This window comes from Cardiocondyla obscurior, linkage group LG01, assembly GCF_019399895.1.
Source record: "Cardiocondyla obscurior isolate alpha-2009 linkage group LG01, Cobs3.1, whole genome shotgun sequence".
Classification (NCBI taxonomy): Eukaryota; Metazoa; Arthropoda; class Insecta; order Hymenoptera; family Formicidae; genus Cardiocondyla; species Cardiocondyla obscurior.
Window position 1 is genome coordinate 12416818 of NC_091864.1, and position 15695 is coordinate 12432512.

A 15695-nucleotide genomic window follows, 5' to 3' on the forward strand; every position below is an offset into this window, starting at 1 on the left:
AACATCGCGCTATATTTTTTTTATATATATTTTTGCACAAAAAGATTTGCTTTTTTTTTCACTGTGGTATGATTTTTAATACAGTTCTACTTTTTCGTTTTTCTTCACTTTTATAAAACTGATTATTAAATATTTTTTTGTGTGAAAAGAATGTAAAAAAGGGTATTGATTTTTTTTTTCTATCAGGTTTGAAAGACTCATACACGGTTGTATTAAACGATAAATATTCTTTATTTAATTTTACAACTAAATTTTAATTATATTTTTGTTAACGAAATAAAGTACAAAAAATTAACGCCCCCGGGTGGGCTCGAACCACCAACCTTTCGGTTAACAGCCGAACGCGCTAGCCGATTGCGCCACGGAGGCACATGTCTCTCCCTTCGTTACATGAGTTTATATATATGTACATACGTGCATACATAGATAAATATATGTGTGTATATATATATATATATATATATATATATATATAAATAAAATATTTTTATAATTTAATCAGTGCCATTAAAAAATTTTTAATTATAATTTCTCACAAAGTAAAAATTAATTATTAAAAAAAAATTATACTGTATGCATTTATTAATAAAAATGTATTTACTTGATTTGTGCGGTCTAGAAACATTATAATTACAATTTTCTGTAAAATATAAATAAAATTATAAAAGAAGCTAATTATATTATTTAATTATCACGTTAAACTATGAGATAATTTGAAATAAAAAGAAAGAAAAAGATGAAACGAGCTCACTTGTTAGATTGCATTATGAATTAATACGTTGCTCAATAATGCATTTTGAGTCTATTTGTAAGGGTAAAAATAATACGTTTCCAAAACTATCTTTGTCCATCGATCGCGTGTCAATCCGTGATGAGAAACGCAAGAGCAAGTGTCTTTTTGATTGTCAGATAACAGCTCGAAGGCGGCATCGTCATTTTATAATCAAAGCGTGTTTCGCAAAAATAAATGCGACCTGTCGGCCGGTCGGCTGCGAATAAAATCAAGCTGCACGAAACGCGTAGCGCATGTTCTCGCAATTTTACTGACAGTGTTTGAATGCAGCATTGAAACTGATGTACTTTCGGTGAATTTCAATTTTAACACTGTAAATAGACACGAACCGAATCCCCATATTTATTCGTGCTGATGAAAGTGCGATAGTATCATTCATATCTATTTTCTTACGTTAACAAAATAAAAGAAAAAAGAACTTGTTAATTAAATTAAAAAAAAAAATTTTTTTTGTAATATACCTACACTACTTGTTCGTACATGGATCCGCGGATAATACTTTTAACAATTTTGAAGATAAAAATATTGAGGTACGATCGTCGAAAAATAAATATTTTATTACGCATTTTAATTTTATTTTTACTTATAAGTTAAATTTTTTTTTTTTTTAAGTTTTATTAGGAAAAAAAAAAAATTCTAAAATTGTCGAAGGAAATGAAACGATTATTTTGCAAGCGCACCATCGAGTAACGGTCGATATTTTTGCGCTGCAAACTCGTCGCGGACTTAAATATGTATTTACATCCGACTAAAAATTGCAGTCGATATCAGTGGACTCAATCTCTCTCTTTGCGTCGGGATTCGCAGTAACATTAAAATGCAACGAATGCTAACATTCGCGGTAAAAGCCGACCCGGGAAGCGGGCGCGGGCGAAATAATATTCATGAAAATATTTTTGCCTGCGCAACTTGCCGGAGCGTGATACTCAAATCCAAATAATACAAATTCAGAAACGCAGAGGCTGCCAAGCTTGGCGATCCGCTAGCGATAAAAAATGGAGAAAATTCCTCGCTGAAGTACTCCCACGAAATTTCTCGACTGATTTAATCTTTCCCTACCGGCGTCCATCGCGAGTACACGAAAATCTAAATGCGGAATATCTTAAGAAACATCTCTCATTATTAATTACCTTTTATACGAAAAGTTTCGTGTTGATAAAAATTAAGAAAACTGCCGCTTCCAAGTAAAAAAGCAAGTACAAAAGTTTCGAGACAGTTATCAGTTATTAAATTAGACGGCGCGGCCGTCGTTTCAAAGGTTTCGTCGAAACTTTTCTATATTCAGACGTATCGTGCAAACGTTGAGGTAATAATGATGGATATAGTTCGAATTCTCTCGTTAAACTTCCCTTTCGATGCTAAGCTGGTGTATTATTTATATGTATTATATATCTATACATATATACATATATGTACGTACAACGGGGCTCTCGAGCTTCCCGTCAATTTACGTCGTTGGCACTGGTTTATATCACGAGCCGTTTACGATCATTTATCGGTGCCGACGTCGACATGGAACTTAAGGCACTTAGGGCAAATCGTGATCTACGAGCGAACCGTGAGGGGCACGGCTCCGAGGGAGCGGCTCAACCCGACTCAAGACACCCCGAGATAGCCCCCTCCCCCTCCCTCGCTCGAAGTGCCGTCACTAATTAAGAAATACTTCCCTTGACGCCTACCCTAATAGTTCGAACACGCCTGATGCCGAACCACACTTACGTTGACTAGTGGCGATCTTTATCTACTTATCGTTTCAGAAAGACAAAAAAAGAAAATAGAACTATTCTTTAAATGTCTTGATATCGCAAAAATATCCGAATTAAAATTAAGGCGAGAATATTTTTTTAATAGAAAATTTGCAGCATTCTTAAATAATTTCTTTTCTTTTTTTTTTTTTTTTTTTTTTTTGTCAATTAGAATTTTATATTGTATCATTTATGTATGTTATTAATTGGGTATTATCAATTAAATTCGTATTACTATGTTTTTAGTTTTATGTGTGATTAATGTTATTTTTGGATATTAACGGTATTAATTAATAGCGGCATGACGTTTCCGTATTTAAAAGCATGTAGAGATTTTATGGAATGTGGCGGTAACGTCGAAGTTCGCGCGAGACAACGGGCTGCTTTGCGTCACATTTTTATTGTTTTAATTATTTGGGGGAATATGTGCAACGCGCCAAGCAAATTGTTATCAACAACGTGGAGTTCACACGATTATAAATCAACTTTGTATCACGGAATATGTATTTTGCTCGACTTGATATTTTAATATTTCAATAATGCACTTTCACATTTGGACAATTTGCACGAGCTCATATTTTATTCGAGCGATATTTAAGTTGAATCTTTAGATAAAAATCTAAAAGTTTAATGCAAGACGCCAGATCAAGTTTACTGAGCAATCGGTCCTTTATATGCGCATCGAATATATATTTTCGAGCGAACACAAGTCCATGAAAGTTGAATTAAATCGTTCCCAAGAAGCGATCGAAATTGTCTTCGGAAACTTCGCGAGATCGAGATGGCGACGATTCTTTCATACGTATTACAATTCACAATTAGGATTACGATACAATTCAGAATTAATTAACTTACGTGAGCCAATACCGCAATAAACATTTTTTAACGAATAACAATTACGTGTAAATTCATAAAAATAATAATTTAAAAAATTAATTAAAATTAGTTTTCGTCTATTTCGACCAACTCTGTTGTTTTATTCGTTTTTTTTTAAATTTTTGTTTTAAATAATCATAAATTATAATCGTATCAGGATTGAAAGAGATATTTGTGCTTCCGCGTACCGGTATTTCACACGATTGCCTCTGTTAGCCTTTGAAACGCGATCGTTTGTGGCGCATAATGCGTGTTGTCTCTGCTTATCAGACGCGCTCGAAATCGCTTTACGTAATCAAAATTGTGTCATCGTGTCGAGAGCCGGCAGGGTACGATGACGTTTAATTGGACGATATTTGCCGAACGCATGTAATCACCTGTTGCACGCAGGATGCGCCTCCCGTTAACGTCGACGCGCGAAAATAAATTCCCGCCGGATATTTCTAAGCGAATCGGCATTCACTCCACGGAACGCGGTGGATGTTTCCAGACAATTTAGAGCCTTTGTTCGCCGGAGAGCTTTACAAGTAGGTGCGAGATAGGATTTAATTCCGCGCGGAGTCACGTTGAAACGGACCTGCCGCAATAACGTTTATTGCTTACTGCTTTATACAGATTTGCGATAAGTCATATATATTTATATATATACGAAAATTAAATAAAAATAATAATTACAAAGCACAGTAAAATATTTTCAAACACATCTATTTCGACGAAAGTAGCGAAATTAATTTGTTAACGTATTCTTTACCGCGCGGAGTTTATTTGTTCAGAAAGTATTATATATTAAATGCTCGAGATAAAATCGTATTTAATTTTATTTATCACGTATATATTTTTATTATTATATCGCGAATGGGCGTTATGTTTAGGGTACGGGACGTTAGAAAGTTCAGCTTGCACAGCTGGCAAAATTTATAAATACTAGAAAAAACTATGCGCACGCTATTTTTTAATAGACCCCAATTACAAACTACGAAAAAAAAAAATCATGCGACTTACCAATCTGCATGAACTTCAGCGGAGTTGTAGAACTCTGCCGGTGCCTGTAACATAAAATGGAAAATATTAATGTAGACGTGCCAGTATATTAGTTATTAAAAAAAAGTAAAAGTTTTTTTTTTTAATAAAGATTTTATTTAAAAAATGTATGCTTACCTAAAAGTTGCTCCGCTGACGCAGGATGCCTATCCGAGGCCTGCTCCTCCTCTCAGATGGGACGTGTCGAGTCATCCTTCCGCGCACAAGTCACTCGCGAACACCCCGACCGTGATTTTACAATCGCGAAAATTATCGATCACTTTCGCGCGTTTCTGTCTGGCACTCGCGTTTAGAATAAAGCCAAAAAACTACGCCCGAATACTTAGCGGAATTCCCGGAACGACCGACGAACCGGCTGCGGTTCGTATAATTCTTAATATCGGCGGTGACGACACTTTTGTTGACGACGGCGGATGCAACTGCGTCGATCTGTAACATAAAGAAATATAAAGTTTAATTGTAGTTATCGTGCCGGAAGGGTTTTCGTTAAACGGAAGTGCGAATTACTTTCGGTACGGAGACATGTGCTTGCTGTGCCGTAGTACGTGTGTGCTCGCGCAACCGCTGGAGAAGGACAAAGCGAGAGTGGGAATAGTGGAGGAATATACCTAGCGCGCGGCATGTAGGCTCGCGCTCGCTCTCACCCCGTCCCCCCCCCGCGCCCCCCGCGGTTATCTATTCATTATTCTCGTTCGATTTAATTTTAATATTTAATTAGTATGACCAGACAAAGACGGTACTTCCCCCAGGTTGTCCTCGATCTCGAAAATCGCGAAGACCGTCTTTGCCTGGACATATTAATTAAATATTAAAATTAAATCTAATCTCAAAATCGCCGACTTGCCAGCCGACGTTGACTCTTGCTTGGTGTAAAGCAAGCCAAGCGAGAGAGAACTAATCCGCGTCGGTTTTAAGCGGTAACAATTAACAGCTAATTTACGCGTTACACCAATTTTTTAAGATAGGAAAATAAGATAGGATAATAAGAAGCTTCTTTGTCCTTCTACACATGCACGCGCATCGTAACTTGCCTTACCCTTCACGGTTATCTGTAAAATTTTTTTTTGTTTGTCTCGAGAGGGAGGAAGGGTGTCTTATTGGGTCACAGGGTATGCGTGTGCATGTCCTTCGGATTCCAGAACACGCCGGAATGACGAAGGGAAGCCCGGGAATACGTTGGTAGTGTCGATGACGGTCGACATATCGGGATTTTCATTTGAACAGTAGGACGTTGTGGAATGTCACGCGGGTCGAAAGTCCGGGAATGAAATAATTTCCGTGAAGTGGGTGACCTTATATCCCGCGCGTCACTCACGCGTAAAAAGAAAAAAAAATTTAGCTGTCAATTTATTTTATATTAAATTTTATATTAAAGTATATAGATATCAATTTATTTTCGTATTAAAAGTATATAGCCGCCAATTTATATAACATTTAAAAAAATATATACAGTTGCCGAATTATTTTATAATCGCGAGTTGTAAAATTAGATGATCTCTGTGCCCTTAATACATAAAACCTTAGTGTCCTATATCTTCCTGATCGATAGGTAAAATAAATACTCTATCCTTGGAAAGGAATCGAGCATAAATCTCGTTTATAATTTATACCTTCTGATTAACATTATATTTTTCTTTTTTATTTTTAACATAAAAATTATTTTATATACTGCGCGCAAGATTTACAAATTACGCCGAGAGTCAAATTAAAACAAACGTACTTGATTACAATACATTACAATTCATTTTTAAATAAAACCGTGGAAAGTAAACCTGGCCATATATACGCCGAGTTGTTCTTCAGAAATATTAATATTGCATGAAGGATCGCGCAGAAATAAATCTAATGGAAAAGGATCTCTCGTCTGAGATGCCGCTACCGAAATACCATTCCACCCCGAAAAGAGAAGATTTTTATATTACGTCTTTGCACGATAAGAAAATATTTCATTATATCGCGTTAATCTTTGTGTCGTGCGCGAACATAATAGCGAAAGATCGCTTCGACGTTCTGTCGAAAAAGAAAAAAAAAAAGAAAAAAATATTTTTGGCTTCTTTGACGAAAGATTGAAATCGGTTTTTTTTTCTTCCCGGCAAGCTCCACCTCACGATAACGCACATTTCTCACGCGATACACCGATATTTCCGCGGGCCGGCCGGCGGACGACATGCGTTTTCCGAATGCCGAATGCGGGAGTAATCCAGATCGATCGGCGCGAGAGAGCGGCATTTAATTATCGCTAAGGGGATTGTCGGGCCGCTTCGAGTTGTCAGATTATCGCGCGTACCGAAGTCGCCCCGGGAGCAAATTAGCTCCGTGCCTTGATTTCGTGCAATCATCCGTGGCCGAGAGCCGCGCACGAACCGCCGATTAGGACGCTTGTGTATGCGCAATTGCATCGGTCGCGAAACGAACGGCCGCCGCACGGAATGCAACGACCTATCGATCGAAAGCGAGTCGCCCTCGAGTCCCCCCGCGGTTCGCCACCGAGAGCGGCCAATTTCGGGGCGCGAATTATCCTGATAGGGAACTTTGTAACGCGTACACGTTATTATTACCGTGATAATTGGACCGGCCGGTTTTCGCCGATACGGACGTTGACGATCGGCGCAAACTTTGACCGAGAAAGCCGAAATAACTGGGGCGTGGCCACCCTACAGCCGGCCGCGATGGAAAAATATATGTAACGTGAAGTATACTTATCGCTTGGAAAGTTAAAATATTAAAAAAGAATTATAATAAAAAAAAAGAAAGAAAGAAAAAAAATTTTTTTAATACACGTATATAAAATTGACAAATATAAAAAAATGTTTTAATAAAGATTAATTAGAGAGAAATGGATTTCGTGTAATTTAGTCGATTTTGGACTTGTAATTTTTATAATTTATAATAAAGTAATATAATGGGATCCCATTTGTTCTTTTATACATATATTCGAATAAACGATCGATGACGATTTCACATATCGCACATTGGATTGTTAATCCTTTTGTTTAACATGGCGCGTATATAAATATATAAATGTACCTAGAATTACATGAATCGTCCGAGTGCTCAATAAGTAAAATAATAAATTACAAATTTCGTTCAATTCACGTCGTCTTCGGCGGGAGGGACCTTTATTAAGAAATACGGGAGCTCGGTGTCGAGGTGCTTCGGGGAATCCGTCTTTCGAAAAATGATGGATCGCGCGCGAATGGCTCTCAGGCGGTGCCCCGAAATGCATTGTAAGCACTTGGCCGAGATTCTTTCCTCGCGCGTTTTCCATTTTTGCCTTTCGTTTTCATCCCCGGTACGCGCGGCCGTCGAGCGTCAAAGCCTCCGAAACTTCCGCCGTGGCGCGAGACTAGAACTCCAAATGACGTTCGACGGTAAGCGCTGTTACGGTTTGGAAACTTCATACCTGTCAGCATCCGGCATCTTATCGCTCTTGCTTCTGCACGTTTCCCGGTATCGCCCCGGCGATTTGAATTCATTCGGCGCCGGCACGGCGTGACTTACTTTCAAAACAATTTTTTAAAAAGCGCCCGGCGCCTTTTATCGTCTCTTCTACCTCAAAGACTCTCCCGAGGCGGAACGCTTCCCTTTTGCCATATTGATAAAACGCGCGTGTGCCTTTCTAACGCGATTTCGTGCTTATTCTCGCTTTTTTTTCGTTTTTTTCCCCCCGGCGCTTTATTAAAATAAAAAGAACGCCCTTATTTCCCGATCGAGAAAACACATATCGGTCTAGTCGTTATGCGTTTTATTTCAGAGTTGTATTTACGTGCGCAATTTGAACGCTGCGTTGGATTTGCGATGCGAAATGAACTGAACCTCCGTTTCTTTTTCTTTCTTTCTTTCTTTCTTTCTTTTTTTTTTTTTTTTTTTTTTTTTTGCTTTCAGTCTTTTTAACTATGCTCCACCATTGTTAAATGAATGCATATCACAACGCACCGTCGAGAATCGCGAGACCGTTGCAAATGCGACGGAAAATCTTTCGGTGTAGCGGTCGGAAGTTTCGAGGGCAGCGAATTCTCAACCATTGTTACTTCACAACGAGATCGCGCATCTCAAGTTTTTCAAAGAAAAGTCTGCGGTGCACTTAATTTTTTTTTTTTTTCTCATGAGAACCGCGAAGGTCTTCTCCTTCGTCATTATCGCATATTTATATTATATATAATTCTTATAACTCGAATAATTATTTAACGTGAATTTAACAAATTTATTGATTCTATTGTGATATGTACCTTCAATTGCCGCACCCCTTTAAAAACAATTAAAACATATGCTGTATACGTACTACATATATGCAACTTTTTATATTCAGTTACCAGAATTTCACTGAGGAAGTTGGCGTTTTAAAATCGCGAAAGCTCGCGCAAACGTTCTTCAATTGCAACGCGCAGCGGATCTAATCGCGTCTCGGAATTTCCGACCTCGGTGGTAGATTTTCTCAAATGGGAAGACACACGTCTTTTCGTGGCGCGTCTCACAGGGGAAGCGGGGGAGGGGAAACGTGTATTCCGTGTCGGCTCGTTAGTTATTGGTAATCCGAGAATATCGCTGGTCGTTCAATGATCACGGGTATGTCCATTACGGGCGTCAAGGGCGCGCTTCCCCTTTCCTCCCCGCTCTTCTTTCCCGCGCGTCCCTTTTCCAAGCAGACAGCACTTCCGTAACCCAATTTAGCGGAGGACACAAAAGAGCGTTCGGCGATATCGAGCCGTAAGATGTGCCGACCTACTTGCGAAAACCTCTCTCCTGCCTTACCTTTTTCTCCGTTCCCCACCGCGACCTAGCTACCCTATACGCCGCCCAGTTCTTTCACCTCGGTCCTTTTGCAGCCCCGATTACGAGCGTGTCTACGTACGTTTGTTTTCTAAATCCCTGACAACGCCGTTCCTCCTTACAAGACCCTACGCGCATCGCGCCGTGATTCTATTAACCCTGCGATCGCTGCAGTCAATCTCTATTACACCGAATCGTCGAGGATACGTCGGGAACGTTTAGAGGAAAGGAATGTTTGATAAGTACACTGGAAAAACTCTCACGGTAAGCTCTTTTTCCACCCTGCCTTTTCTTTCCCTTTTTTTTCTTTTTTTTTCCTTCTCTTTTTTTTACACTTTTTTTTCTCGCTCGCTTCTTAAGTACCTTTGCTTGAGAGTATAGAAAATTTTGCGAATAGTTCTGAGGGCTTCTTGAAAATTGCGGCTATACTACAATTACTCGTTAATGTAAAACTTGAAGCCAATTACTTTTGTAACGTGTAATTGGGAAAAATAAATTTAACGAGTTTCTTACAAAATTTCTTGCCAAGTTGTAATTTATTTTTAAATTAATTTAATTTGCGAATATGATTAGTTTTAGTATATCAAGGATTTGAATTTCGAACCTTGTATGGAAAGATTTTAGAGGCCCGAATCGCGCTTAATGAAAACCCGCCATTAATTTATACAGCATAATTAGTCGCGTGTTAATTACGTGTAAATTATCTTTTTTTTTTTTTTTCTTTGCTGCATCGCACGACTGCTGGATTACGAAATAATATTTCTCTCATATTTTTGGATGTTTAATTTAATTTTTTATAATAATAAGTTACACACCTCCCGGCCGCTATTCATGTTTACCAGAAATAGAATTTATACCTGCAAAATTCAATTATACTCGTATACCCGAGTGGAAATTTATTTAGCTAATTTAGTTTTGCAGCTAGTGGTTAGATCGCGTAGATTAAATATATTTCTTAACTAGCAACTAGCTTGGTAATAGTCATAAATTATAAGAAAGTATTTATTATTTAATGACTATCTTCAAAAAATGAAGTTGTCATTTAAAAAATGACTGGCGATCAGCGGTCTCGGCAGTCGAACGCGCGTTGAATAGGTCAGAACGCACAGTAGACTAGTACGCGGCGAAAAACGTTGAGATGTCTAGCTTTTTTAGCTCGTTATTAGCTAGTAATAATTATCTAGTACCTAGGACGTTTTGAGTGTTACATTTCTGGCTCAGTGCTGAACAGTTTTGCTAGCCACGAGATGAATCACGAATTGGCTAGCTAATTATTAGGTAACGGTGGGAATCAATTTCCACTCGGGTACATTTTACGATTAAAAAATATATTCCATAATTTATAATTGTTACGATTTCGTAGTTATGCCAATTAATAAACGCAGCTTTCTAAATCTAATTCAACGCAACTAGAAAGTCGATCCAATTTTTTTATTTTTCTTCTTTTTATCTATCTATTGTCGTCCGAGAAGGTCCATCAAAATACAACGTTACTCTTTCTTTTATTAAAAAAGAAAGAAAAAAAAGATGTAAAAATTTTATTGTTATCCGATCGTTGCCGCTTTTTTCGCGATCCCGATTGATTCCCTCGTTTGGCTCATGGTAGAAGCTGCATTACGGAATAAAAAATTTCGCACGTCTCCCGATTTCACGCAGCTTCTATTCGGCTCCGTTTTCCTTTTATCTTCACCGCGTGATTGTTTTATCGCCGTTGTTGCGGTTGAATAAGTCTTCTACGTCGCTGAACGTATACAGTCTGCCGATGCACCCGGCGTACATACATTTCTCGACTCATTGTGCGTGCGAATGTGCATTTTTAAGCGCGAACACCCGTGGCTAGAAAACTACAGCGAGATCGTCGTTGCTCTTCATAGACATAAACACGTCAGAATTTCCGCGCGACGCGTCGAGAAAACGACGTCACTCTCGCGCGTTCAAAAATAAAATCTTGAGAGGAGAGAGAGGGAGATAAAAGCAACACGCGACTTAAAATCGCACTCGGCGGAACTTACTACAATTTATTATATTTTCTATTACACTGAGGAAGAATATTTTGTTAAACAAACCAAACCTTTCTACTAACTTAAAATTAATTAATACAAAAAAATTTTTAATAAAACTGAAATAAATTGTGGTCTATACGAACAACAATTAATTCAGTTAAATGATAATTTTGTTGTGTCAACTAAATTTGGGTTTAGTTGAAAGATTTAATCTGTTTAACAAATTTCTTTTTTTTTTCTTCCCCAGTGTATATTTTTTTTTAATATTATGCATATTATATACATGTGTCTTATACGTTTACTTTAAACTTCTCAAACTCATTCGACGAACGATATTTGAAGTAGAGTTTGTTCTCCCACTCCCATTTTCCCCATCGAAAGCGGAGATGCATCATTCTCGAATCTCCTTGCACGCATCATCGGACTCACGAACGAGACGTTAAACGCGATCGTCTCAGAAATTTTCGAGAGCCGGTCGCACCGAGCGGATCAAGAAACACTATCTCGAGACGACGCGTCGTCTTTTCGGAGAAAGGGCCGAAGTGGCGGATCGATTTCGCGCGAATTGATACCGACCGCACGACCTCGTACACGGAAGATAAACTGTCGCGTACTTCGCGAATCCTCTCTGAGAATCCTCGATGTCTTTCAGACGCACGTTTCCAGCGTACCGATATTCGATTACCCGGCGAATCCTCCTACCCCCGCCGGGTGCATCCACGAGATTCAGCTGTCGTCAGCCGTTTTGTATTTGCAGCGTACACGTCGGAATTGTTAGTCAAATCGTGCGATCGCATAACAATGGTCCCGCGCCGTCGAGTCCCGGAATAAGCCGCTCGTTCGGCGAATCTCGGGCGGAAGTCTCGAGAGCGTCCGCGATTTGAATTGATAAATCCCATCGATTTTAATCGAGACCGCGACGAGAAGCGTCGGCGATTATCGGAACCGTAACTAAGGAAGGGTAGGTAAACGTAAAGCGGGCGAGAGTCGCTCGCGGCGAAACAATTACGGATTACGCGAATTGCATTAACGAGACTGTAAAGTGTGCGCTGACAAAGCATTAAGTTCCACCTGTTGCGTTAAACTTTTTGTCTAAACATATAATTGTCATTAATCGGTGGCAACGGCTAAAAATATTAACTGTTAATAAACCAGCGTAAATTATGGTTTAAAAACAAAAAAGAAAAAAGAACCCTATTGCTTCTAATAAATTAATTTAAATCTAATTAGGTTCAATTAAATTTAATTGAATTTAATTATATTTAATTTTTAATACCGCTGGCTGATTTCTGGGTTAAAAGATTTATTCCCATCGAGCGAATTTTACGAATCGTACGAGTTTCTTAAATGTACATACATCCTTATATATGTATATCCTCGAGGTCTCAAAGAATTATTCAATTTGTTTCGCCGGCGCGTCTTTGACTTTTCGCTTTACGAAAAGGCTCCAATTACAGGACCTCATTTCTCTCACTCTTCTTGGAATTTCCGGAATTCCGCGAGGCATTTCTGGGATTGCTCGATGAGAAGTAAGACGTATCCAGTCGGACGGGGACCACCCAGGAATTCCCGCCTTCCTTCGACCAGCGGCCACGACAAGTTCGTTGATCTAACGCGTCGCGTACATTACGCCGGGCGGAAACGTGCATTTAATTAAAGGCATTTAATACCCGCAGGCGGTACACAACCCCCGGAATTCCTAAACTCAACGCGCCAAAAAGAAAAAAAGAAGACAATAGAAAAGCGAGCTGGAAAAATTTCGGGCTCTTCGATCTTAACGGTGATTGCCGCGCACGAAAGTAAAGCAGAGAGCTACCGTAAGGAATTCGTATTCTTTATCACGTAATTGTACGTAGCGTCTGCAAAGAGTAATTTGATACATAGTTCATTAGCAATAGAGGTGAAATTTCAGATCGAAACTTTCGGAAAGTATCTTTCATCATCCGAGGGCGGAAGTTTCTGTAGCGCGATACAATATTAAAGGCGTCTCACGAGACCCGGTAAACGCTGGGAGATTCTCCAGCATCCCTTTTCCTGGTTAATAATTACACACATGCGCGGTATCGTTAGCCCCAAACACGAAATTTCGCTATTCCCTACATCTTTCCCATCTCTCGTCGGTTTTCGCTGCGAAAACGGCATTAAAAACGCAAATAATTATCAGGTTAAGATACCAAATCGCAACGAACATTTCTATTGTTCTTGTTCATTTTGATAATATTTTTTAAAATTAATTGCTTATTAATGTTTGCTTACAGGCAAATTTATTTTTATTCGTTTAAATTATTTTTTGATAATTTGTAAACTGAGAAGAATAATTATTTAATCTAAAAAAAATATTTTGTTGAACACGTTAAAACGATTATTTATATAAAGTAAGCAAAAATATATTTGAATTAATAAAATACATATATTAAAATAGACAATATATTTTACTAATTTAAATATATTTTTGCCCACTTTAAATTAATACTCGTTTGAACGTATATAACTAAATATTTTTTTTTTTTAATTACATAATTTTCTTCTCAGTGTACGATAGTTAATTGGATAATTTGGTAAATGAAAGTCCGTTAGACTTAAACCATCGATATATCTTCCTCCTTTTTTTTTTAATATAAGTTACATATATGAAGACTTTGAAAAGACCTGCTTTTGAAAACAGAAGAGAAAGACGTTGCCCGTAATCGGGATAATCGGATCGTCCTCGCTTCGGATGAGCTCGATATCGGTTGACTGAGGTTAGTCGCCTCTTTTTTTTTTTTTTTTTTCGAGGACACAAGTATTAATAATATGCGTATTCCGCGAGCGACGATCTACGAGTGAATTTTTTATGTCCGCGGGTGAATCGCGTTCCTTCATTATTCCCGGTCTCAATTACTGTGGCGAGGTATCGACCGCATTCACCGAAGTTACGTCGGTGAAGCGATCATTATCTTCGCCGGATTGTCGGGGAGGGGGGAGGGGGAGTGAGTCGCGCCGTCGCGAAAATTGGACTCTGCGTTTAACCGATCGCGAACGACATGGGAAACGAGACCGGAGGACAGAACCGGTGGAGACAAACGGCAGGGAAAATTATACGCCGGCGAAAAGCGAGAAACTGGACGTAGCTTGGCTTCTACTTTTATGATAATCGTGAACGATCGGTCTTGGTTCGGCTAGATGTCGGAGGTTGGCTCTTTCACCGGCAGACATTGATAGATAGCATCTCGACATGGCGGCAATAAATCATTGGCCATCGATGAATGAATCCCTATCGGTAATAAGGTGATGAGTCGCCGCGGAAAAAAAAGAGGGGGGGGGGGGAAAATCAATGTTAGCGATTTTTTACAAAAGAACGCGCGGCTCTCGAAAGCGTGCACCGGACGAAGAATGAGAATTAATATATTCGTCGCGGCAATTACGAAAAATCGACAGGTATTGTTCACGTTCTCTCTCGAGAGAGAAATAAATTCAATAAAATTTGAAATAAAAATGTTTATTGTAACCAACGATCGCAGAAGCGACAAAGCTGGAAGAAGATAATGTCACGCGAGTTGTTTTCTTCGCTCCCGACAGACGGGCGCGGCCTAATTGTTCCACTGATAATACCGGCGTTTATTCTTTATTTCGAATTCGCTTCGGTCGATCGTAGTTTCACCGAATTCGGCAGACACCGTCGACGCTTAATTAAACGCTCGTAGTATTTTCCGGTCCCGAACGATCCCTGCCGGTTGCTCGTCAAAGACTAGTACGTTATTCTAGGTACAATTGATCACTTTGCCGTCGTCGGTTTATCGTACGTGTGTCCGCGCAAGAAAAATAAAGACCGCGCGCCGCGAACAGACTCGAAGGGGGGTTCTTTTTTCTTTTTTTTTCTTTTCTTTTCCGCTCCGCGAAAGCGACCGCTCGTTTATACTCGCCCGCCATGGATCGTAATCTCTTTATGGTGCGTCATATATTTTTATTAAAAACGCGAAACTTCGCTCCCTCGGCCAGGTGTATTATTATTTCCGTGGTGTTCCGGCCCGCTATCGCAATTCCGATCGACCGCGACAGTTCCGCGGACAACCGCGACAGGCGGATTAATTATCAATTCTCCCGTTTCCGACCGGTCCATCCTCGGGAGAGGAAAAAGCGAGAGAGAGATAGAGAGAGGAGAGAGAGAGAGAGACGCTTTATTAGACCGTTTGTAAACCGATTGCAGTATGAAGTTCGCGGTGCACGTACTGAATTTATAGATATCTCTCCCTCAGGATCGGGGAAGAGCGCTGGGTTTTACGTCGCTCCGGCGACACACGCCGGGGCAGGCTTGTAAAAATTTATTTCCGCCTCATTCCCGCGAATATATCTATCCGATAACTCCCGCGAGCGCGATTTTTAGATGCAAGCGCGCGCAGTCCCGTATTTCGATTAATTAATGCGAGAGGATATCCGGATTATCGAGCACGTCAGGCTGGCTGGATTCGAAATTGTAAAATGCGCATG

At 39.4% G+C, this 15695-nt stretch overlaps 1 protein-coding gene and 1 non-coding gene across 5 annotated transcripts in view; one reads left to right on the forward strand and one right to left on the reverse strand.

Annotated features, from left to right (window-relative positions):
- The window catches only part of Nachra3 (nicotinic acetylcholine receptor alpha3 subunit), a 66326-nt gene that overhangs the window by 25386 nt on the left and 25245 nt on the right, over nt 1-15695 (forward strand). The gene's annotated exons all lie outside the window — the stretch shown is intronic.
- Trnan-guu (transfer RNA asparagine (anticodon GUU)) lies at nt 296-369 on the reverse strand. The gene has a single exon. It is a non-coding gene; the product is annotated as a tRNA-Asn (tRNA).